The sequence below is a fragment of the Bubalus kerabau genome, chromosome 12 (assembly GCF_029407905.1).
Source record: "Bubalus kerabau isolate K-KA32 ecotype Philippines breed swamp buffalo chromosome 12, PCC_UOA_SB_1v2, whole genome shotgun sequence".
In the NCBI taxonomy this organism is placed as follows: Eukaryota; Metazoa; Chordata; class Mammalia; order Artiodactyla; family Bovidae; genus Bubalus; species Bubalus kerabau.
The window spans coordinates 76,602,225-76,628,557 of record NC_073635.1 but is presented as its reverse complement, the minus strand read 5'-3'; the positions used below and the strand labels follow the sequence as shown (position 1 = coordinate 76,628,557).

General features: G+C 42.4%; 1 long non-coding RNA gene across 1 annotated transcript in view; it reads right to left on the bottom strand.

Annotated features, from left to right (window-relative positions):
• The window catches only part of LOC129624677 (uncharacterized), a 35,612-nt gene extending 33,317 nt beyond the window's left edge, over window positions 1–2,295 (bottom strand). The window contains exons 1-2 of the long non-coding RNA XR_008701096.1: window positions 1,998–2,295; window positions 1,790–1,866 (exon numbers count right to left, since the gene is read on the bottom strand). This is a non-coding gene — a long non-coding RNA (uncharacterized LOC129624677). The remainder of the gene's footprint in view (window positions 1–1,789; window positions 1,867–1,997) is intronic.
• Window positions 2,296–26,333: the final 24,038 nt, after the last annotated feature.

The following is a 26,333-nucleotide window of genomic DNA, read 5'->3' as shown; positions in this document are numbered from 1 at the left end:
GACAGTGACTAAACTGAAAGGAGTTGATTATGTGAGGGGTTTTATTTATTTTTTGTAGTCTTTAATTTTATCTATGTCTTAGGTATATTCGTTGTGGTTAATATTTGGTGTTTCAAAAAGAACATAATTACATGGCCCCCTTATTAGGAGGACTGAGTGTTATTACTTTTTCCTCCAGATCTAGTCCCAGGCCTGCCCTAGTAGGTGCTGAGGAAGGTGGGATTTTAACTACTCAGTGAAAAACCCTAATGGGGCATGTAAGGAGTTGGGGAAGGACTCCTTTAGGACAGAAGGCTGTGTCCGCAGGAGGAAGTGGGAGTGACTCTAGTCTGTCCAGAGGGACAGGCCTCCATCAGCTGAGTCCTGCCTCTTCTCCTGCTTCATCTCCAGACTTGCTCTCACTCTAGCCTGAGCTCCAACGTGTCTTAACTGTTTTTGTTTCTCAAATCCACTAACCTCTCCTTTGCTCTGGACCCCAAGGAACCCCCCCACCCCCACCCCCGCATCTTTTATTGACTGAATCTTACTCTTCTCTCAGGTCACAAGTGAGACATGGCTCTACCCAGCAGGACTCTTTCTCCCTGAAATGAATCCCCCTCTTCCCTGTCCCCACCCTCTCCTGACTCCCCTGTGTTGGCTCCTTTCTCCTCTCCTTCAGCCTGGAAGAGTGGCAGCTGTGTCTCCTCCAGGGACCCCAGCACCTGTCTGGGAGCCTGGGCACAGGAGGGCTCAGTATTCAGTGGCTGACTTTGAAAGCACCCAGGCGGTAGGTGAACAACTTTCCAAGTCTCAAATGTGTCCACTTGCTTCTCTTTTCCGCTTGGACTTAGGACTTAGTGGCTAATAAACTTCACGTGTTTGGGGGAGGGTAAGGACACATGCATTATTTAAATAAAGACAGTTGGTGAGAGAAGGGAGAAAAGAACCGGGAAGTTCAGGAAGAACATGGCCAACAGCCAGTTGCTGTTATTCGCACAAAGCCTGTCCTGTGTGTGTGAAAGAGGCTCCCAGGATGAACATGCCATGGAGATGTTCCCTGAGGGCTCACTCTGGTTGGTTTTCTGATAGGCTGAGGCTCTGAGGTTAAGGCTGTGAATGGAAACTCAATTCGAGGGAAACACATGTTGTGTCTCTTTGTATAAATGGTTGCTACTCTAGCACCCCCAAACAAGCTGCTTAAATAGGGATGTCATACATTTTACAGTGTCCAAATTTCTCATCCACTCCCAGGGAAGGAAGGACTGGTTATCCCTGAGTCCTACCCTTCAACCTCTGAGAACTCTTCACTCCCTTTCCCCAGAAGAACAGGGCTGAGGGTAGAAGGCTTGTCGTGTCTCCATCTCCAGCCCCCTGACTGTTGAGTCAGCCCGTGACTGAGAGGTGGGGAGGAGGTGAGATGAATGAGTGTCCTCTGGTCCCACAGCCAGTGCTCCCCTCGCCCTGCCCCCAGCACCTCCACTGTTCCATTCCCTCTGCCCTTGGACTTGCCCTTGGATTTCCTCTCATATTCAAGCAAGGTTTCCCAGAGTTCTATCTTAGAGCTGAAATCTTTCTTAAACCATCTTCTTTGTTGTTTAAAAGCTTATTCCTTGATAGTTGAGTGACTTCACTCAGGAGGACAAGGGGAGAACTGGGAGTATGGAAAAGGCAGGAGGGTCTGAGGTGTTGATTAGTTTCTTATCTCACTTTTAAACTAGGGTGTGGGGCACTTAACACACAGCAAAGGCAAACATCACAGCATTTCACCAGAACCAGATCCCCTACAACTGTGACAGGGAGGAAAATGTACCTTTGTTGGCCCCTGACCGCCATGTCACCAGCAGCCCCTCCCAATATACTCCAGGTCTTTGGTCTGTTCTTATCTCTCTTCAAAGTGAAAATAAAAGTATTAGTCACTCAGTCATGTCCTATTCTTTGTGACCCCATGGACTGTAGCCTGCCAGGCTTCTCTGTCCACGGATTCTCCAGGAAAGAATACTGGAGTGAGTAGTCATTACCTTTTCCAAGGGATCGTCCCAATCCCAGGGATGAAACCCAGGTCTCCCACATTGCAGGCAGATTCTTAACCATCTGAAACACAGGGAAACCCTCAAACTCAAATTTATTATCTGACTCCATTTGTTGGGTGGAAAATTATCTCATTAGCTTATTGCATAATAATGACAAAAGAAAAGCAGTGGTATCAAGATAAGACTTAAGCTCTTTATCCAGTGTTTCAAAGGGAAGAAATAAATCATTCCAGAAACTGCCCTCATGTAAAATTCCAAAGAAAAAATGAAAGAAAGTGAAAGTGGCTCAGTCATGTCCCGCTCTTTGAGACTCCATGGATATAGTCCATTGAATTCTCTAGGCCAGAGGACTGGAGTGGGTAGCCTTTCCCTTCTCCAGGGGATCTTCCCAACCCAGGATTGAACCCAGGTCTCCCGCATTGCAGGTGGATACTTTACCAACTGAGCCACCAGGGAAGCCCAAGTGCAGTATTAAACCAATGGCTTGTGATGATTTAGAAAAGGAAGCAGTCATAATTGGTACAACCTCTTGGGTTCAGTAAATAAAGGATTGTAATGCTGAATTAAATGCATATGCTTATAAAGGCTGATGGATCTGAAGAAAACTGTAGTGAAATACTAGCATTAAGATTTTGGCAGGCAACTGTCAGTTTCTTAAGATGTTCTTGAGATATAGTAATGAGTATGAGTATATATAACCATCAGTTCAGTTCAGTTCAGTTTAGGTCAGTGACTCAGTCATGTCCGACTTTTTGCGACCCTATGAATCGCAGCACGCCAGGGCTCCCTATCCATCATCAACTCCCGGAGTTTACTCAGACTCACGTCCATCGAGTCAGTGATGCCATCAGCCATCTAATCCTCTGTTGTCCCCTTATACTTCTGCCCCCAATCCCTCCCAGCATCAGAGTCTTTTCCAATGAGTCATCTTCGCATGAGGTGGCCAAAGTACTGGAGGTTCAGCTTTAGCATCATTCCTTCCAAAGATCCCAGGGCTGATCTCCTTCAGAATGGCCTGGTTGGATCTCTTTGCAGTCCAAGGGACTCTCAAGAGTCTTCTCCAACACCACAGTTCAAAAGCATCAATTCTTCGGCACTCAGCTTTCTTCACAGTCCACCTCTCGCATCCATACATGACCACTGGAAAAACCATAGCCTTAACTAGATGGACCTTTGTTGGCAAAGTTATGTCTCTGCTTTTCAATATGCTATCTAGGTTGGTCATAACTTTTCTTGCAAGGAGCAAGTGTCTTTTAATTTCATGGCTGCAGTCACCATCTGCAGTGATTTTGGAATCCCCCCCCCCCAAAATAAAGTCTGATACTGTTTCCACTGTTTCCCCATCTATTTCCCGTGAAGTGATGGGACCAGATGCCATGATCTTCGTTTTCTGAATGTTGAGCTATAAGCCAACTTTTTCACTCTCCTCTTTCACTTTCATCAAGAGGCTTTGTAGTTCCTCTTCACTTTCTGCCATAAGGGTGGTGTCATATGCATTTCTGAGGTTATTGATGTTTCTCCTGGCAATCTTGATTCCAGCTTGTGCTCCTTCCAGCCCAGCGTTTCTCATGATGTACCCTGCATGGAAGTTAAATAAGCAGGGTGACAATATACAGCCTTGACATACTCCTTTTCCTATTTGGAACCAGTCTGTTCGTCCATGTCCAGTTCTAGCTGTTGCTTCCTGACCTGCATACAGGTTTCTCAAGAGGCAGGTCAGTTTGTCTAGTATTCCCATCTCTTTCAGAATTTTCCACAGTTTATTGTGATCCACACAGTCAAAGGCTTTGGCATAGTCAATAAAGCAGAAATAGATGTTTTTCTGGAAGTCTCTTGCTTTTTCCATGATCCAGCAGATGTTGGCAATTTGATCTCTGGTTCCTCTGTCTTTTCTAAAACCAGCTTGAACATCTGGAAATTCATGGTTCACGTATTGCTGAAGCCTGGCTTGGAGAATTTTGAGCATTACTTTAATAGCATGTGAGATGAGTACAATTGTGTGGTAGCTAGAGGATTCTTTGGCATTGCCTTTCTTTGGGATTGGAATGAAAACTGACTTTAACCAGTCCTGTGGCCACTGCTGAATTTTCCAAATTTGCTGGCATATTGAGTGTAGCACTTTCACAGCATCATCTTGCAGGATTTGGAATAGCTCAACTGGAATTCCATCACCTCCACTAGCTTTGTTCATAGTGATGCTTTCTAAGGCCCACTTGACTTCACATTCCAGGATGTCTGGCTCTAGGTGAGTGATGACACCATCGTGATTATCTGGGTCGTGAAGATCTTCTTTGTACAGTACTTCTGTGTATTCTTGCCACCTCTTCTTAATATCTTCTGCTTCTGTTAGGTCCATACCATTTCTGTCCTTTATCGAGCCCATGTTTGCATGAAATGTTCCTTTGGTATCTCTGACTTTCTTGAAGAGATCCCTAGTCTTTCCCATTCTGTCGTTTTCCTCTATTTCTTTGCATTGGTCATTGAAGAAGGCTTTCTTATCTCTTCTTGCTATTCTTTGAAACTCTGCATTCAGATGTTTATATCTTTCCTTTTCTCCTTTGCTTTTTGCTTCTCTTCTTTTCACAGCTATTTGTAAGGCCTCCTCAGACAGCCATTTTGATTTTTTGCATTTCTTTTCTATGGGAATGGTCTTGATCCCTGTTTCCTGTACAATGTCACAAACCTCATTCCATAGTTCATCAGGCACTCTCTCTATCAGATCTAGGCCCTTGATTCTATTTCTCACTTCCACTGTATAATCATAAGGGATTTGATTTAGGTCATACCTGAATGGTCTAGTGGTTTTCCCTACTTTCTTCAATTTAAGTCTGAATTTGGCAATAAGGAGTTCATGGTCTGAGCCACAGTCAGCTCCCAGTCTTGTTTTTGTTGACTGTATAGAGTTTCTCCATCTTTGGCTGCAAAGAATGTAATCAATCTGATTTCGTTGTTGACCATCTGGGGATGTCCATCTATACAGTCTTCTCTTATGTTGTTGGAAGAGGGTGTTTGTTATGACCAGTGCATTTTCTTGGCAAAACTCTATTAGTCTTTGCCCTGCTTCATTCCATATTCCAAGGCCAAATTTGCCTGTTACTCCAGGTGTTTCTTGACTTCCTACTTTTGCATTCCAGTCCCCTATAATGAAAAGGACATCTTTTTTGGGTGTTAGTTCTAAAAGGTTTTGTAGGTCTTCATAGAACCGTTCAACTTCAGCTTCTTCAGCGTTACTGGTTGGGACATAGACTTGGATTACTGTGATATTGAATGGTTTGCCTTGGAAACGAACAGATAGCATTCTGTCGTTTTTGAGATTGCATCCAAGTACTGCATTTCGGACTCTTTTGTTGACCATGATGGCCACTCCATTTCTTCTGAGGGATTCCTGCCCGCAGTAGTAGATATAATGGTCATCTGAGTTAAATTCACCCATTCCAGTCCATTTGAGTTCGCTGATTCCTAGAATGTCGACATTCACTCTTGCCATCTCTTGTTTGACCACTTCCATTTGCCTTGATTCATAGACCTGACATTCCAGGTTCCTATGCATTATTGCTCTTCACAGCATCGGACCTTGCTTCTATCACCAGTCACATCCCCAGCTGGGTATTGTTTTTACTTTGGCTCCATCCCTTCATTCTTCTGGAGTTATTTCTCCACTGATCTCCAGTAGCATATTGGGCACCTACTGACCTGGGGAGTTTCTGTTTCAGTATCCTATCATTTTGCCTTTTTATACGTTCCTGGTGTTCTCAAGGCAAGAATACTGAAGTGGTTTGCCATTCCCTTCTCCAGTGGACCACATTCTGCCAAATCTCTCCACCATGACCCGCCCATCTTGGGTTGCCCCATGGGCATGGCTTAGTTTCATTGAGGTAGACAAGGCTGTGGTCCTAGTGTGATTAGATTGACTAGTTTTCTGTGAGTATGGTTTCAGTGTGTTTGCCCTCTGATGCCCTCTTGCAACACCTACTGTCTTACTTGGGTTTCTCTTACCTTGGGCGTGGGGTATCTCTTTATGGCTGCTCCAGCAAAGTGCAGCCATTGCTTCTTACCTTGGATGAGGAGTATCTCCTCACTGCTGCCCTTCCTGACCTTCAATGTGGGATAGCTCCTCTAGGCCCTTCTGTGCCCGCGCAGCCACTGCTCCTTGGATGTGGGGTTGGTCCTCCCGGCCTCCGCCCCTGGCTTCAGTCGAGCGGTTGCTCCTCCCTGCCACTGCCCTTGGCCTCGGGCTTAGGGGCGTGTGGTAGCTCCTCCTGCCCGTGGCCCCTGGCCTTGGGCTTGAGGCATGGGGTATCTCCTCCCGACCGTGGCCCCTGACCTTGGACGCGGCGTAACTCCTCTCCTGGCCGCCCCTGGCCTCGGGCGTGGGTTGCTCCTCCCGGCCGCTGCCCCTGGCCTCTGGCTTAGGGGCGTGGGGTAGCTCCTCCCAGCCACTGCCCCTGACCTTGGACACGGGGTAACTCCTCTCGTCGCCACCCCTGACCTCTGACTCTGGGTATCTCCTCTCGGCCGCCCTCCCTGACCTCGGACGCGGGGTAGCTCCTCTTGGCCGTTCCTGCACCGTCACAGTCTTGTGCTCTTGGCTGCTGCCCCTGACCTCGGACATGGGGTAACTCTTCTTGGCTGCTGCCCTTCGGGCATGGGGTCCTCCCGGCTTCTGCCCCTGACCTCAGACGTGGGGTGGCTCCTCTCGGCCGTGCTATGCCTCGCCCTTCGCAACTGCCTGTGCTATGCTGCGCTTCTCACAGCCGCCTGCGCTATGGCAAAAAGTCTGACACTGTTTCCCCATCTATTTCCCATGAAGTGATGGGACCAGATGCCATGATCTTCTTTTTCTGAATGTTGAGCTATAAGCCAACTTTTTCACTCTCCTCTTTCACTTTCATCAAGAGACTTTGTAGTTCCTCTTCACTTTCTGCCATAAGGGTGGTGTCATATGCATATTTGAGGTTATTCATATTTCTCCCCGCAATCTTGATTCCAGCTTGTGCTTCTTCCAGCCCAACGTTTCTCATGATGTACTCTGCATAGAAGTTAAATAAACAGGGTGACAATATACAGCCTTGACATACTCCTTTTCCTATTTGGAACCAGTCTGTTGTTCCATGTCCAGTTCTAACTGTTGCTTCCTGACCTGCATACGGGTTTCTCAAGAGGCAGGTCAGGTGGTCTAGTATTCCCATCTCTTTCAGAATTTCCCACAATTTATTGTGATCCACACAGTCAAAGGCTTTGGCATAGTCAATAAAGCAGAAATAGATGTTTTTCTGGAAGTCTCTTGCTTTTTCCATGATCCAGCAGATGTTGGCAATTTGGTCTCTGGTTCCTCTGCCTTTTCTAAAACCAGCTTGAACATCTGGAAGTTCATGGTTCACGTATTGTTGAAGCCTGGCTTGGAGAATTTTGAGCATTACTTTACTCGTGTGTGAGATGAATGCATTTGTGTGGTAGTTTGAACATTCTTTATCATTGCCTTTCTTTGGGATTGGAATGAAAACTGACCTTTTCCAGTCCTGTGGCCACTGCTGAGTTTTCCAAATTTGCTGGCATGTTGAGTGCAGCATTTTCACAGCATCATCTTTTAGGATTTGAAATAGCTCAACTGGAATTCCATCACCTCCACTAGCTTTGTTCGTAGTGATGCTTCCTAAGGCCCTCTTGATTTCACCTTCCAGGATGTCTGGCTCTAGGTCAGTGATCACACCATCGTGATTATCTGGGTTGTGAAGATCTTTTTTGTACAGTTCTTCTATGTACTCTTGCCACCTCTTCTTAATATCTTCTGCTTCTGTTAGGTCCATACCATTTCTGTCGTTTATTATACCCATCTTTGTATGAAATATTCCCTTGGTATCTCTAATTTTCTTGAAAAGATCTCTAGTCTTTCCCATTCTATTGTTTTCCTCTATTTCCTTGCATTGATGGCTGAGGGAGGCTTTCTTATCTCTCCTTGCTATTCCTTGGAACTCGGCATTCAAATGGGTATATCTTTCCTTTTCTCCTTTGCTTTTCACATCTCTTCATTTCACAGCTATTTGTAAGGCGTCCTGAGACAGCCATTTTGCCTTTTTTAAAAAACTATATTTGGAGGCTAGTTACTCTTCAGTATTGGAGTGGTTTTCTAGGTGATAGTCTTGATCCCTGTCTCCTGTACAATGTCATGAACATCTGTTCTTAGGTCAGGCATCCTGTCTATCAGATCTAGTCCCTTAAATCTATTTCTCACTTCCACTGTATAATCATAAGGGATTTGATCTAGGTCATACCTGAATGATCTAGTGGTTTTCCCCACTTTCTTCAATTTATGTCTGAATCGGGCAATAAGGAGTTCATGATCTGAGCCACAGTCTGTTCCTGGTCCTGTTTTTGCCGAGTGTATGGAACTTCTCAATTTGAAGGAAGGATGTAGCTGGTTCTCATCTGCTCCCCAGTTGGAAGACACATATTTCATCTTCCTCTATGGCATTCTCTCACCCTGGCTGTAGACTCCATAAGCCTGCTGTCTCCCTCTTTCTGAATGTTTTAGACCCCACGTGGGAAATTGGGTTTTTTTACTTCACTCATAACACAGGTTTATGGCATGGGAGTCTCCTCTACAAAGCTGATAACGCTGCTGGCTTCTAGCAGGAGGTAAGGCATGAGCCATACTTGAAGGGGTTTCTATCATATCCTGTGTCCCTTCAACTTTGGGGATGGTCATCACCAGGAACAGGCCTCTCCAGCTCTCTGCCTCTCATTCCCAGACCTTTGTTCACCTCTGACTTGGGTTTTGATCTCTCTTCTGTGGAGGAAATCTTGGTTGGCTGTTTTCTTGCCAACTGTGCTCTTCATACCAGCACCAGTGCTCCTTAGCTATAACCTCAAGAATTCCATGTTCATTCCTTTTACACAAACATTCACACCACAGCAAGGGATGGTCAATTTAATACTCTGGTAAAATAGTTTGCTGTCATTCTTTCTACTTATTGATTTTCTCTTCTGTGCTATGAACTGCAGTAAGCACTTTCACATCTACAATAACTCCATGAAATTGATATTACTTTTCAGTTCCCAATTTACAGATGAGAAATTTCATTCAGGGAATAGAATTATCAACTGGAGTTTGGAAGAGTGCCCCTGTTAGGAGGTGGCCTCCCTTATTTATCTGATAAATCTGCTGGGAACCTAAGAGTTTCCAGTTTTTGGAGGAATCAGGTAGAAAGAAAAGACATGCTTTAATTATACTTACAAAGGTCTAATTTTCCAAATTGTTGTTGTTGTTGTTGTTGTTATTTTTTAAAATAAATTTATTTTAATTGGAGGTTAATTACTTTACAATATTGTATTGGTTTTGCCATACATCAACATGAATCCACCACAGGTATACACGTGTTCCCCATCCTTAACCCGCTTCCCTCCTCCCTCCCCATACCAACCCTCTGAGTCGTCTCAGTGCACCAGCCCCAAGCAACCAGTACCATGCATTGAACTTGGACTGGCGATTCATTTCATATATGATATACATGTTTCAATGCCTTTCTCCCAAATCATCCCACCCTCTCCCTCTCCCACAGAGTCCAAAAGACTGTTATATACATCCGTGTCTCTTTTGCTGTCTCGCATACAGGGTTATCGTTACCATCTTTCTAAATTCCATTTATATGCGTTAGTATACTGTATTGGTGTTTTTCTTTCTGGCTTACTTCACTCTGTATAATAGGGTCCCGTTTCATCCACCTCATTAGAACTGATTCAAATGTATTCTTTTTAATGGCTGAGTAATACTCCATTGTGTATATGTTCCACAGCTTTCTTATCCATTCATCTGCTGATGGACATCTAGGTTGCTTCCATGTCCTGGCTATTATAAACTGTGCTGCGATGAACATTGGGGTATACGTGTCTCTTTCAATCCTGGTTTCCTCGGTGTGTATGCCCAGAAGTAGGATTTATGGGTCATAAGGCAGTTCTATGTCCAGTTTTTTAAGGAATCTCCACACTGTTCTCCATAGTGGCTGTACTAGTTTGCATTCCCACCAACAGTGTAAGAGGGTCCCTTTAAGTCATCATTATCTTGAAAGGAAGGGTTTCCTTGTATCTGGAAAATGCTAGCTAAAACCAGTAATATTTTAGACAAAAATCATAAAAAATTATAACCATATTCACAAGTTAACTCAGCAACTAGTCCTTTTTGTTAACAGTTTTATGAACCCATCAGGCTTTCTGTTAGAATTATATAATTCCTTACAAAGTTTAGCAGCAAGGTCTGAAATTTATCAGAAACCTGTATTTGTCAAAAGTCCTTCCTATGAATCTTCTTGAAGATGAAGCACTTTGTAATACTATCTGAGTACAAAAATAACAACCTGTAAATGATAGAAGATATTTCCATAAGTGTGCATGCTATACAAGTTAATAAACTGTATTTCTCTTGTTCATCTGTCTTACATCGTTTGAATCTCCAAGACCCCAGCCAGAGAGCCTAGAAGAGTAAAAGAAACTTTCCTCTCCCCTACACCATAAAATATACATAATGTAAAATGAACCATTTCCACCATTTTTTAAAATGTACTGCTCTATGGCATTAGTTATATTCACATTGTTGTGAATCCATCTCTAGAACATCTACATCTTCCCTTTAGATTTTATTAGGTTTGTCATAGCTTTCCTTCCAGATTGCAAGCATCTTTTAATTTCATGGCTGCAGTCACTGTCTGCAGTGATTTTGGAGCCCAAGAAATTAAAATCTCACTGCTTCTACTTTTTCCCCATCTATTTGCCATGAAATGATGGGACCAGATACCACGATCTTAGCTTTTTGATTGTTGAGCATTAAGCCAGCTTTTTCACTCTTGTCTTTCACCCTCATCAAGAGACTCTTTAGTTACTCTTTGCTTTGTGCCTCCAGAGTGGTATCATCATCAGTTCAGTTCAGTTGCTCAGTCGTGTGTGACTCTTTGTGACTCCATGGACTGCAGCCACTAGGCTTCAACTGCATATCTGAAGTTACTGATATTTCTCCTGGCAATCTTGATTCCAGTTTGTGCTTTATCTAATCTGGCACCTTGCATGATGCTCTGCATATAAGTTAAATAAGCAGAGTGACATTATACAGCCTTGTCATACTCCTTTCCCAATTTTTGTTTGTCTGAAGAAGTATTCATTTTTCCTTTACTTTTGAAAATCATTTCACAAACTATAGAATTCTAAATTGGTGTTTTTTTGTTTTCTCTCAACATTTAAAACTTTTTCACTCTCCTCTCTCCTTGTTTTGGATGGTTTCTGAGTAGAATTGGATACAATACTTATTTTTATTCCTTTATAGACAAACTGTTTTTCTTTAATTTGAAAATAATAAGCATAGTTATAGGGTTTTTTCTTCTTTTCTGTTACACTGCTTTTTATTTCTAGCATTTCTTCTGTGTTCCTTCTTTGAATCTACATCTTTCTGATTCTATTGCCCATCTATTTTTGCATGCTGTGTACTTTATCCTTTGGAGCCCTTGGTATATTAATCATGTTATTGTCATTGTTGTTTAGTCACTCAGTCGTGTTCAACTCATTTATGACCCCATGGACTGTAGCCCACCAGGCTTCTCTGTCTATAGGATTTCCCAGGGAAGAATACTAGAGTGGATTGCCAATTTCTTCTCCAGGGGATCTTCCTGACCCAGGGATTGAACCCAGGTCTCCTGCATTGGCAGGCAAAGTCTTTACCACTGAGTCACTGGGGAAGCCAGAGTTGCTTTTATTTTTTAATTTTAATTGGAGGCTAATTACTTTACAATATTGTAGTTGTTTTGACATACATTGACATGAATCAGCCATGGGTGTACATGTGTTCCCCATCCTGAACCCCCCTCCCAACTCCGTCCCCATCCCATCCCTCTGGGTCATCCCAGTGCACCAGCCCTGAGCATCCTATCTCATGCATTGAACCTGGACTGGCGATCTGTTTCACATATGATAATATACATGTTTCAGTGCTATTCTCTCAAATCATCCTACCCTCGCCTTCTCCCACTGAGTCCAAAAGACTGTTCTATACATCTGTGTCTCTTTTGTTGTCTCGCTTTTAGGGTTACTGTTACCATCTTTCTAAATTCCATATATATACATTAGTATGCTGTATTGGTGTTTTTCTTTCTGGCTTACTTCTGGTCTGATGTTTCCAACATCCCTGCTATGTCTGGTTCTGATGATGCTTTGTCTCTTCAAAATTTTTTTTGTTTCTTTTGCCTTTGCTGTGCCTTTTAACTTTTTCTTGAAATGTAGACATGATGTCCTGGATTAAAGGCACTGCTATAAGTGGGTTTTAGTAATGAGGAGGTGAGGTGTGAGGGCAGGCAGATCCCATGATTAGGTCTCAGCCCCTCAGTGACCCTCTTCCTCTGGACTGTAAACCTCACAAGTGTTTCTCATTTTTCTCTCCCCCACCCCTTCTCTTATATGGGACAGAATAGCTCAAGCCAGCTGGAGCTGGGTATTCCCTTCCCCGGGTCAGTTGGCTCAGTTAATACTCTAGAGGATTAGACTCTAGTACTAGTTTTCCCCTGGGAAAGGCCTTCTTCAGAAGACTAAGTGTTCTGATTATTTCAAATTGGCTCCTCCCCATCCCCCCACTCCCAGCAGGAAGGCTGAAGAGACTTTCCCTGGTATTTCCTGTAGGATCCCAGTGAAACTCCTGGAGGCAAGGTTCACAGTATTATGAGTCCCTTCATTACTAGGTCCCCCTGGGGTTTTTTTACTCTCAGATTGTTCACACTGAGCCTCCAGCAGTTTTTCGGTTATGGCTCTGGTTTCCTCTCCAAGCGCAGGCTCCCATGGTGGTTTCACCCTGAGAAGCCTCAACTTCCTCTGTTCACCTGTGGGCCTCCCCAGTCTTGGGGGTGGCAGTTTGCCTCCTCTGACAGATGCAAAAGGAAGTCTCCCTTTCCTTTTTTAAATCTACACTCACCTAAGTTATCCAATACCAAGGACAGTTTTTCATTTTTTTACATTTTTGTTTTTTTTTTTATTTTTATTTTTTGCTCCCAGGTTTATAGAAGACTGACTCCTTGGTTTTCATGTTTTGGCTGTTTCTCATCTGAGTAGCTTTCTTGACTACCCAATTAAAATCAGGGCTTGTCAGCCATCTCCAGCTACTCTCACTTCTTGTTCTTCATCAGTTCAGTTTAGTCACTCAGTTGTGTCTGACTCTTTGTGACCCCATGAATCGCAGCACACCAGGCCTCCCTGTCCATCACCAACTTCTGGAGTTTACCCAAACTCATGTCCATTGAGTCGGTGATGCCATTCAACCATCTCATCCTCTGTCGTCCCCTTCTCCCCCTGCCCTCAATCTTTCCCAGCATCAGGGTCTTTTCCAATGAGTCAGCACTTCAGATATTATCTTGTTCATTCATCAACTTGTTTACTGTCTATCTCCTACTAATTCAATGTAAACAATGTGAGAAGATAAACCTTACATGTTTTGTAAACCACCGATTCTTAGTTCTTTGAAGGGTATGTGATGTGTGATAGGTGTTCAAAAGCACTTGTTTAAAAATAATTCATAATTTGTTTAATCATGTTGCTGTTGCTAAACTTGGAAGTTAGGGTGTTTCTAAATTCTATTATAATTTAATAATAATCGTTGCTCTGAGAAGCATTTGTATATAAAGTTGTACATAAACAGTTTTCTGTAAGTGACTTTTTTGCCTTCATCATCTTGTAGGTAAAAATCCTATTGGGTAAAAGAAGGTGAACAATTTAAGGCTTTTAATAAATATTGTCAAATTATTATCTGAAAAGGCTATTCTAATTTATAGTTTACCAATTGTAGATTACAGTGCCTGTCACACTTTTAATTAGCGTGGGGTGGGCTGGATAAAGCACAAGCTGGAATCAAGATTGCCGGGAGAAATAACAGTAACTTCAGATATGCAGATGACCATATGACAGAAAGTGAAGAAGAACTAAAGAGCCTCTTGATGAAAGTGAAAGAGGAGAGTGAAAAAGTTGGCTTAAAGCTCAACATTCAGAAAACTAAGATCATGGCATCCAGTCCCATCACTTCATGGCAAATAGATGGGGAAACTGGAAACAGTGGCTGACTTTATTTTGGGGGGTTCCAAAATCACTTCAGATGGTGACTACAGCCTTGAAATTAAAAGACACTTACTCCTTGGAAGGAAAGTTATGACCAACTTAGACAGTACATTAAAAATCAGAGACATTAGTTTGCCAACAAATGTCCATCTACTAAAGGCTATGGTTTTTCCAGTAGTCATGCATGGATGTGAGAGTTGGACTATAAAGAAAGGTGAGCACTGAAGAACTGATGCTTTTGAACTGTGATATGTGTCAAAAATATATTAGCATGTAATAAACAGGAAAAAAATCATTGAGACGAAAAAGAGTTTTATGCTATCTTTGAAATCTGTAGTGTATTGTACAGTTAACTGCTAAGTCACTTCAGTCGTGTCCGACTCTGTGCGACCCCATAGATGGCAGCCCATCAGGCTCCCCTGTCCCTGGGATTCTCCAGGCAAGAACACTGGAGTGGGTTGCCATTTCCTTCTCCAAAGCATGAAAGTGAAAATTGAAAGTGAAGTCGCTCAGTCGTGTCCGACTCTTAGCGACCCCATGGACTGCAGCCTACCAGGCTCATCCGCCCATGGGATTTTCCAGGCAAGAGTACTGGAGCGGGGTGCCATTGCCTTCTCCGATTGTACAGTTAGAGCACACCTCAATTTGGACCAGATGCATTTAAAGTCCTCAAAATCATTATGTGAATAGTGTTACTGTATTTGACAACCCAGGGTTTATAATATTAGTAAGGATTTTCATGGATTCAAGGGAGTGAATGTAGTTTTCATAATTGGAAGGATGTTCCTCATAGGTGTCATAGTTTGGGTTCCCCCAGTAGCAGACCGTGAGGCAAACATTTGCATGAAAGTGGTTTATTTTAGAAGTGATCCTAGGAAAACACATGTATGGAGTGGATAAGTGAGACAATAAAGGGAAGGAAACCAATAAAATGTGTGTTATCAAGAAAGTTACTGCTTTTGTAACTGGGTTCCTTCTCTTAGAGTCACCGTGGGAGACAGAATTATTCCAGCTGACAGGCAAGGGCACTGGGGCATTTATCTACCCACTCCCCATCCATCACTGGTTAAGGGCTGAATCCAAGGTTTTTTACTTGCTTTGCATATGGCCCCAGTGTGGTTCCATAGCTAGAAAGAGGCCCTAAGTGGAGAGCTGCTGAGAAGCAGTGAGCTCTTTAGTCCTGGAGAAGAGTCAGAGGACACGAGCTAGAAAGTAACAGCTTCTGCTCCAGCAGGTCACATCATGCAAGGAGGGATCCTGTTAGCCTCAGGAGCCCTAGGGACTTGATGTCACTGAGACTCTGCTTTGTACCAATTGTCCTGTTCACTTATGTATCCCTAGTTCCTGGAATAGTAGGTGTTCAATAAATAGTTGTTGACTGTATGGCTTTCCCTGAGTACCTTCTTTACTCTTTCAGGCTCTCCATGTAAATAAATGGGGCACATGGTTACCAATCATGTGTCATGTCCTTAAAACTCCCTCTTCAGAAAGGAAAGAGAGGTTTTCTCTTTCTAGCTCCAGCAAAAAAGAAAACAGAAATTACCCCTCACTCAACATTCTCAAGGAAGAAATCCAGTTGGTCTGGTTAGCCATGAGGTTATCTGTGGGCCAATCCCTTTGCCTATTGACATGACATATTATGATTGGCTAGATTTCAGTTGGATGCCCAGCCCTGAGTTTACAGAGGTAGATATATTACTAGAAGGAGGAGTGATACAGAGATTGTCACCATATTCAGAACTATGGATACCCACAGGATTATGTTTAAATTGTGAATCCCATTTGTCATGTATGTCTTGATAGAAAAATGCTTGAGGACCAGCCTTATCCCACCCGAGCCATTTGAGTTCTGTTGTTAAACCTGCTGCAGATTTAACACAGCTTTGACCATATGTCAGAGATCCTATAGACTAGTGGTCTCCAACCTTTTTGGCACTAGGGACCAGTTTCATGAAAGACAGTTTGTCCATGGACCAGGGAGGGTGGGATGGTTTTGAGATGATTCAGGCTCATTACATTTATTGTGTACTTATTCCTTTTATTATTATGTTGTGACTATAAAATGAAATAATTACACAACTCACCATACTGCAGAATCAGTGGGAGCCCTGAGCTTGTTTTTCTGCAACTAGATAGTCTCATTTTGGGGTGATGGGAGAGACTGACACCTGAAGTGTGCTGTTTATGTCCAATCTACTCTGCAATCACATTTTGGTTGCTGTCACTGCAGAAAAGCCTGCTTCCCAAAGATAGCTTGTTGAATATGGAAGCAGACTTTTCAGTGCTTTGTGGCAATCTCAGGATATTCTGTCTTTAATCTAGAACAAATAGATATTTGAAATTGTTTCAAACATACTTTTTAGATCATCATCATTTACAATCTCAAGAAGGTGATCCTCTCTTACAACAGATAAAGTCGATTCACCTGGCTTATTTGCAAATGGATCACAGATCTATTCCTTCCCAGTTCAAGAGTGTTTTGTGGTTGGGAAGTAATGCTCAAACTCTTTCGAAAGCTGAAATAGGTGATCACACACCAGCCAGGATGAAGAAGGCCCTGGCTCAGTCTCTTTCAAAATCTCCGTTAATATTTGAAACATGTCAAAACCCCAGTGTTCACTTGTTACCTCCATAATTCCAGTTTGGCATTCAATGCAGCCACTTTATCTGCTGACTTAAACACAGTTGTCCTTCTCCCCCAAAGTGATAGATAGATTGCGTTCATTGAGCAGGTTGAGTATGTCACACAGGTAAGCAAGGTTTGCAATCCCTTCTGTGTCACTGAAAGGTGCTGCCAGAAATCTCTGGAGCATCTCTTGTACCTCAAAAACTCTGGCCAGTGATCTACCTTTAGAAAGTCTTCTCACTTTTTTGTGCATAAGAAATGTGTGCGCTGTGCATCCATCTCCTCACAGAACTTCATGAACAGATGTGAGCTAAGGGCATGCACTGTAATGTAGTTGATCATTTAGTCACATCCTGCAAACACTGTTAAGTTCAGGTGACACTTTTCAGCTAGCCAGCATTTCTCTATGGATAACAGTGTATATCGACTCACATTTAAAAGGGATTTCTTTGACCCAAGTAGTGAAACAAGAAAGCCATCCAGTCATGGCAACCACTGTGTGCACAGAGCAACACAAAATGACCAATTCAGTTTTCCTGATATGTAATTTCAAAGACTTAAATAGTTCTGTAGCTGTGGTATTGGTTGGCAACAAAAGTGCACAGAACATATCCTCGTGCACATACTCCTGAAAATATGGCTCATAGAAACAAACGTTGTTGCCTTTTTGTCAACATCAGTAGATTTGTTCAGTTGGATTGCATACCATGGTGACCCATTAATCTTTCCTACAATTGTGCCTCAATCTAGCTATGGTCTAGATGAATTCATCTAGCCAAAAGAGGGAAAGGTGCCACCTTTTGAACTGAGCCTCTCCTAAAAGTTCATGAAAGCTGTCCTCAGCACCAGGCAGGATTGACTCTTCAGTAAGAGTGAAGGACTTTTTAACTTTAGCAATGATGTTCACCACTAAGAATGATGCTCTCAGTGCAGACACATTTGATGAGGTTGTGGCCATCACTAATTGCTTCTGTTCTTCGTGTTCACATATTTCCTTTTGAAAAACTCCAAAGGCTTGTCTTTCAAAGCAGGGTGCTTGTTTTCCATGTGACAACAGTTATGATGGTTTCATGGCTTCATTGCATAACTGGTTGCAAATACATGTGTTGCACTTAACCTGTAATTGAAGTAGAACTCCTGATATTTTATCTTAATTGAAATTTTCTTTTGTTCGCAGTCTTAGGCTGTTTTGCTGTCTCATCATTGGGTCTCTCCCCCTTATCAAAGAAGCTCCGACTCTGTTTGTTTTTTACTCATTTTGGCTAAAGTTAGCTTGTGGGCTTACAAAAACTCTGACAGTATGCAATGCAGGAAAGAGGCACTGATGGAAGTAATGGGCAGGCCTTGTGCACACTAAAATTAGTGTCGGATTCTGCCTTAAAGCCTATCACGAGATGCAGCTGTGCAATTGAAGTACCAACACATGTGCTACTGTACAGCCTGCCAACAGATGCAGCTTGTCACTTGCCACTCATTGAAAGGGTCTTGATATGAGTCTGCAAGCAATTGGCTTATTGCAGACCCTCTGCCGTCAACCTCTCTGCTAATGATAATGGTACTTGCAGGTGCTCCCCAGTGCTAGCATCATCACTTCAGCTCCACCGCAGATCATAAGGTATTAGATTCTCATAAGGAGTGCTCAACCTAGATCCCTCACATGAGCAGTTCACAGTAGGGTTCATGCTTCTATGAGAATCTAATGCTGCTGCTAATCTGACAGGAGGTGGAGATCAGATGGCAATGTGAATGATGAGAAGTGGCTCTAAATACCCATCAAGCTTCTCTTCCTTGCCCATTGCTCACCTCTTGCTCTGTGGCCTGGATCCTAATAGGCCATAGATCAGGGGTTGGGGACTCCTGCTGTAGACCATATAATAATTTATAGTTTGCACAGATACAGATTTCCCCCATGATCCATGAGGTTTATTTGGAAATGAATCATCAAGTCCAACAAGATTGATTTTCTCCTTAGATGTTGTTTTGTCAATGGCTGGTTTCATTAACTCAGCATAATATATTCAATGTTCATCCATGTTGTGGCATACATACATGTATCTATCTTTACAAATAATATCCTATTGCATGTAATACCAGATTTTATTTATCCATTCATTAGGTGGTGTACACTTGCTTCCTCCCACCCCTAACACCCCTAATTATTACCTTTTCATGAATAATTGTGTTATACCATTAGTAACTAAGTTTTCATGTGGACATATGTTTTCATTTATCCTGGATAGATAACTATGAGCAGAATTTCTGGGTTATGTGGTAACTTTGTGGTTGTACCATTTTACATTCCCACCAGCAATATATGAGAATTCCAGTTTCTGTACATCTTTTCCATCACTTGTTATTGTTCTTTTAGTTGTAGTATTGAACAATTTCAGCTCAGTAAACAAGTGCAGATAGAGGTCTTATGACATCTCCCCCATGTTTGTAAGCTCTGTGTCTGGCCTAGTGGTCCTGCGCCTGAAAGACATTCACTGATCAGATCAGATCAGAGCAGTCGCTCAGTCGTGTCCCATTCTGCGACCCCATGAATCGCAGGATGACAGGCCTCCCTGTCCATCACCAACTCCCGGAGTTCACTCAGACTCATGTCCATCGAGTCAGTGATGCCATCCAACCATCTCATCCTCTGTCATCCCCGTCTCATCTTGCCCCCAATCCCTCCCAGCATCAGAGTCTTTTCCAATGTGTCAACGCTTTGCATGAGGTGGCCAAAGTACTGGAGTTTCAGCTTCAGCATCATTTCTTCCAAAGAAATCCCAGGGCTGATCTCATTCACTGAACACCTGTTCAAAACAAAAAGTGTTTTTTTGTTGTTTTTTAATTGAAAGGTAATCACTTTATAGAATTTTGTAGTTTTCTGTCATACATCAACAAGAATCAGCCATAGGCATAGCCATGTCCCCTCCCTCCTGGATCTCCCTCCCATCTTCCTCCCCACCTCACCCTTCAGCCTTTCGCCGAGTCCATGTTTGAGGTCCCTGAGTCATACAGCAAATTCTCATTGGCTACCTATTTTACATATGGTATTGTGAATTTCTATGTTACTTTCTCCATACATCTCCCCTTCTCCCTCCTCTCCTCCCATTCTATCCATAGGTCTGTTCTCTATGTGTGTTTCTCCATCGCTGCACTGAAAATAAATTCATCAGTGCCATCTCTTCAGATTCCATATATATGTGTTAGTATACAATATTTATATTCCTCTTTCTGACTTACTTCACTCTGCATAATAGGCTCTAGTTTCATCCACCTCATTAGAACAGATTCAAATCTGTTCCTTTTCATGGCTGAGTATTGGAGAAGGAAATGGCAACCCACTCCAGTGTTCTTGCCTGGAGAATCCCAGGGACGGGGAAGCCTGGTAGGCTGTCGTCTCTGGGGTCGCACAGAGTTGGACACGACTGAAGCAACTTAGCAGCAGCAGCAGTAGTCCATTGTATATATATGTACCACAACTTCTCTATCCATTTATATGTCGATGTACATCCAGGTTGCCTCCATGTTCTCACTATTTTAAACAGTGCTGCATTGAACATTTGGGTACGTGTGTATTTTTCAGTTTTTATTTCCTCTGGGTATATGCCTAGGAGTGGGATTGCTGGTTCATATGGTGGTTTTATGCCTAGCTTTTTAAGGAGTCTCCATACTGTCTTCCATAGTGACTTTATCAGTTTATATTACAAGAATGTTCCCTTCTCTCCGTACCCTCTCCAGCATCCATTGTTTGTAGATTTTTATAATGGCCATTCTGACTGGTGTGAGGTGGTAACTTCTTGTATTTTTGATTTGATGTTGAGCATCTTCATGTGCCTGTTACCCATCTGTATGTCTTCTTTGGAGAAATGTCTCTTCAGGCCCCTTTTCCACTTTTTGATTAGGTTGTTTTCTTTTCTGGTATTGAGTTGTATGAGCTGCTTGTATATTTTAGGAATGAATTCTTTATCAGTTGTTTCCTTTGCTATTTTTTTCTGCCATTCTGAGGGTTGTCTTTTCACTTTGTAGTTTCCTTTGCCGTGCAAAAGCTTTTAAATTTAATTAGGCTGCACTTGTTTACTTTTGTTATTATTTCCATTATTCTTGGAGGTGGGTAGGACATCTTGCTTTGATTTGGTCGTCAAATGCTCTGCATATGTTCTCCTTTAAGAGTTTAATAGTTTCTGATCTTACATTTAAGTCTTTAATCCACTTTGAGTTTATCTTTGTGTATGGTTTAAGGTAGTGTTCTAATTTCATTCTTTTGCATGTAGCTGTTCAGTTTTTCCAGCACCACTTATTGAAGCGGCTGGCTTTGCCCCATTGTATATTCTTGCTTCCTTTGTCAAAAATTAGGTATCCATAGGTGGGTGGGTTCATCTCTATCTTGTTCCAGATCAGATCAGATCAGTTGCTCAGTCGTGTCTGACTCTTTGCGACCCCATGAATTGCAGCACGCCAGGCCTCCCTGTCCAACCCCAACACCCGGAGTTCACTGAGACTCATGTCCATCGAGTCAGTGATGCTATCAAGCCATCACATCCTCTGTCATCCCCTTCTCCTCTTGCCCCCAATCCCTCCTAGCATCAGTCTTTTCCAATGAGTCAACTCTTTGCACGAGGTGGCCAGAGTACTGGAGTTTCAGCTTTAGTATCATTCCTTCCAAAGAAATCCCAGGGCTGATCTCCTTCAGAATGGACTGGTTGGATCTCCCTGCAGTCCAAGGGACTCTCGAGAGTCTTCTCCAACACCACAGTTCAAAAGCATCAATTCTTCGGCGCTCAGCCTTCTTCACAGTCCAACTCTCACATCCGTGCATGACCACAAGAAACACCATAGCCTTGACTAGACGAACCTTTGTTGGCAAAGTAATATCTCTGCTTTTGAATATGCTATCTAGGTTGGTTGCCGGGGTCCAGCTCCAGCTGATCCAGGGTATTCGAAGGAGAGACGGCATAGGCGAGGGTCAGGAAACAACTGCTTAATTACACTTTAATTAAGGATACAAAGAGTAATAGAATAAGGATAGCTCAGTGAGGAAATTCAGTGGAGAAAAGCGGCTGAAATAAGGATAGCTCAGTAGGAAAATTCAGTGGAGAAAAGAGGCTGAGTAGCTTGGTTTACGCGGGAGACCAATAAAACTTCAAGACAAGAAGTTTGCACCACTTACGTAGGCCGCAGGCATCCTTCCGTTCTCCCGAAGGAGAGGAGACACTGAGGCCTCCCCGGTCGGATCTTAGAAGCCCAGGCATAATTAGCAAGCATGGTGGGTTCCGCACTCCAGATGGAGACTCAGCTGGAATTTGGGAGAGAGAGTGACATGGGGAGACCAAGTTTTGGTGAACAAGGCCCGTACTTTATTTTCCAAAGTAGTTTTTATACCTTAAGTTATGCATAGAGGATAATGGGGGAAGGGGTAGAGTCATGCAGCAAGCCAGGCTTTCTTCCTGCAAACTTATCATATGCAAAAGTTCAGGTGATTGACATCATCTTCTGGCCCGGAGGCCTGTTAACATTTTAAGAAACTTATTTTTCTCTAAAGGTGATTATTCCAAAGTCAGGCGCCAGCCTTCCAAAAAGCATTGGACAAAGCTGCATTTTACATTTCTATACACCCATTATATCAATCAATACACTGCCAAGGACACAGTAGGTAAGGAGTATGGAGACTTAGCAGCAAACATTGGCCCAACCAGTGAAAAACCCTTCACCAATACAATTTCTAATCAATCTTTTAACTACTCAAAGGAATCTGTGTTTAGGCAGTTTAGAACATCTCCTGCCTCTCACAGTTGGGAGGCTCTGAACAATCACATGTGGCCGGAAAAACCCATTCAGGCAGGCTAGAGGATTTCCAAAGGAGTTTGTAGGTTGAAACACTGTCACATCCAGGAATTATTAACTGGAGCTGTAAGCTAACTCTCTTTTCAGAGAGAGGTAGTGGGAGACAGCCCCCTGTAAAGTCAGAGGTGTAGGTGAAAGCACAAAGCAGAAAGTAGGCAGACTCTGGTTTTGGGGGTAGATGCTCGAGAATTTCCAGGGGGACTCCTGAGGCTCGATCCCGCCTTTGCGTATGCCGAGCCTCCTTCCTCATGACCTTTGTCACGGGCGGAGTGCCTCACGCTGGCTCCCGGCAGTGATAGAATTCCAGTTGAGCTATTACAGATCCTCACTCAATATGCAATATGCCGGCTCCCGGCAGTTGGTCATAACTTTCCTTCCAAGGAGTAAGCATCTTTTAATTTCATGGCTGCAGTCACCATCTGCAGTGATTTTGGAGCCCAGAAAAATAAAGTCTGACACTGTTTCCACTGTTTCCCCATCTATTTCCCATAAAGTGATGGGACCGGATGCATGATCTTTGTTTTCTGAAAGTTGAGCTTTAAGCCAACTTTTTCACTCTCCTCTTTCACTTTTATCAAGAGGCTTTTGAGTTCCTCTTCACTTTCTGCAGTAAGGGTGGTGTCATCTCCATATCTGAGGTTATTGATATATCTCCCAGCAATCTTGATTCCAGCTTGTGTTTCTTCCAGTCCAGCGTTTCTCATGATGTACTCTGCATATAAGTTAAATAAGCAGGGTGACAATATACAGCCTTGATGAACTCCTTTTCCTATTTCGAACCAGTGTGTTGTTCCATGTCCAGTTCTAACTGTTGCTTCCTGACCTGCATACAGGTTTCTCAAAAGGCAGATCAGGTGGTCTGGTATACCCATCTCTTTCAGAATTTTCCACAGTTTATTGTGATCCACACAGTCAAAGGCTTTGGCATAGTCAATAAAGCAGAAATAGATGTTTTTCTAGAACTCTCTTGCTTTTTCCATGATCCAGCAGATGTTGGCAATTTGATCTCTGGTTCCTCTGCCTTTTCTAAAACCAGCTTGAACATCAGGAAGTTCAGGGTTCACATGTTGCTGAAGTCTGGCTTGGAGAATTTTGAGCATTACTTTAGTAGCCTGTGAGATGAGTGCAATTGTGCGGTAGTTTGAGCACTTTTTGGCATTGCCTTTCTTTGGGATTGGAATGAAAACTGACCTTTTCCAGTCTTGTGGCCACTGCTGAGTTTTCCAAATTTGCTGGCATATTGAGTGCAGCACTTTCACAGCATCATCTTGCAGGATTTGAAATAGCTCAACTGGAATTCCATCACCTCCACTAGCTTTGTTCGTAGTGATGCTTTCTAAGTCCCACTTGCCATCACATTCCAGGATTCTGGCTCTAGGTCAGTGATCACACCATCGTGATTATCTAGGTCATGAAGATCTTTTTTGTACAGTTCGTCTGTGTATTCTTGCCATATCTTCTTAATATCTTCTGCTTCTGTTAGGTCCATACTATTTCTGTCCTTTATCGAGCCCATGTTTGCATGAAATGTTCCTTTGGTACCTCTGATTTTCTTGAAGAGATCCCTGGTCTTTCCCATTCTGTTGTTTTCCTCTATTTCTTTGCATTGATCACTGAAGAAGGCTTTCTTATCTCTTCTTGCTATTCTTTGGAACTCTGCATTCAGATGCTTATATCTTTCCTTTTCTCCTTTGCTTTTCGCTTCTCTTCTTTTCACAGCTATTTTTAAGGCCTCCCCAGACAGCCATTTTGCTTTTTTGCATTTCTTTTCCATGGGGATGGTCTTGATCCCTGTTTCCTGTACAATGTCACGAACCTCATTCCATAGTTCATCAGGCACTCTATCTATCAGATCTAGTCCCTTAAATCTATTTCTCACTTCCACTGTATAATCATAAGGGATTTGATTTAGGTCATACCTGAATGGTCTAGTGGTTTTCCCTCCTTTCTTCAATTTAAGTATGAATTTGGCAATAAGCAGTTCATGGTCTGAGCCACAGCCAGCTCCTGGTCTTGTTTTTGCTGACTGTATAGAGCTTCTCCATCTTTGGCTGCAAAGAATATAATCAGTCTGATTTCAGTGTTGACCATCTGGGGATGTCCGTGTATAGAGTCTTCTCTTGTGTTGTTGGAAGAGGGTGTTTGTTATGACCAGTGCATTTTCTTGGCAAAACTCTATTAGTCTTTGCCCTGTTTCATTCTGTATTCCAAAGCCAAATTTGACTGTTACTCCAGGTGTTTCTTGACTTCCTACTTTTGCATTCCAATCCCCTATAATGAAAAGGACATCTTTTTTGGGTGTTTGTTCTAAAAGGTCTTGTAGGGCTTCAGAGAACTGTTCAACTTCAGCTTCTTCAGCATTACTGGTTGGGGCATAGACTTGGATTACTGTGATATTGAATGGTTTGCCTTGGAAATGAACAGAGATCATACCTTCGTTTTTGAGATTGCATCCAAGTACTGCATTTCAGACTCTTTTGTTGACTATGATGGCCACTCCATTTCTTCTGAGGGATTCCTGCCCACAGTAGTAGATATAATGGTCATCTGAGTTAAATTCACCCATTTTTGTGCCAGTACCATACTATCTTGATTACTGTAGCTTTGTAGTTTAGTCTGAAGTCAGGAAGGTTGATTCCTCCAGCTCCATTCTTCTTTCTGAAGACTTTTGGATATTCAGGGTCTTTTATGTCTCCATATGAATTGTGAATTTTTTTGTTTTAGTTCTGTGAAAAGTGCCATTGGTAATTTGACAGGGATTGCATTGAATCTGTTGATTGCACTTAGTAGTATAGTAATTTCAAAACAAACAGAATTTTATTTGTATTTGTTTTAGTGTTTACAAAGTACTCTCACAAATTCTGAGGCTGACGGTAACCCTGTTGGAAGCAGGATGAGTGAGGCATCTAGAGCTCTGTTCCCTTGGCTCCAGAGCCAGTCCTCTGAACAGTGTAACATTGGATTTGAACATTTCTTCTAAATATCATAGTAGTGTATGTTCAGAAAAGAATGCTAAGAAGTTTTAAAAAATCTTAATTAAAAAAAAATACAGCAGAAGCTGTAGGGACTGAGTGTATTTGGCAGTTTGGAGATGCTAATTATGGTCTTGAGACACTTGTGGGGACCAGAGAGAACAGTCTGGGGAAGTGTGACAAGAGAAGTCACTAGACTCCCAACTTCAGCGAGCAATTTATTGATCTTTGAAGTAGAACTGGTAGCTGAACATTTATAGGGATGGAAAAATGTAGAGAATTTCAAAGAGAACTGGAAATCAAGTGAGGAGTGATTATTTAGGTTGTTTGATTGCATTATCTGAGAAAGAGTTAACACCAGAAAGATGGGTAATTGGAAGTTGACAGTTTTCAGCTTTGTCTTCCTTTTTTTCAATAGAAAACTTCAAACATGCATGAAATATCAAGAAAATAGTATAATAAACCATCAGCATGCCCATCAATAGAAAATTATCAACAGTTTGCCATTCTTATATGTTTGAGTTATAAAAAATATTTGAATACATTAAGGGTGTCTTTAAAATTAATTTCTCCTTCAGCTTTATTGAGGTCTAATTGATGATCAAAAATTGTGTATATTTAGATGTACAACTTGATGAGTTGATATATATATACATTGTGAAATGCTCATCATACCAAGCCAATCAATATATGTATCACTTCACATCTTAATCATTTAATTTTTTCTCTCTTGTATGTTGAGAACTCCCAAACTCTACTCTCTCAGCAAATGAAAAGGGCACAGTACTGTACTGTCAACTGTAACCAAACTGCTGTACA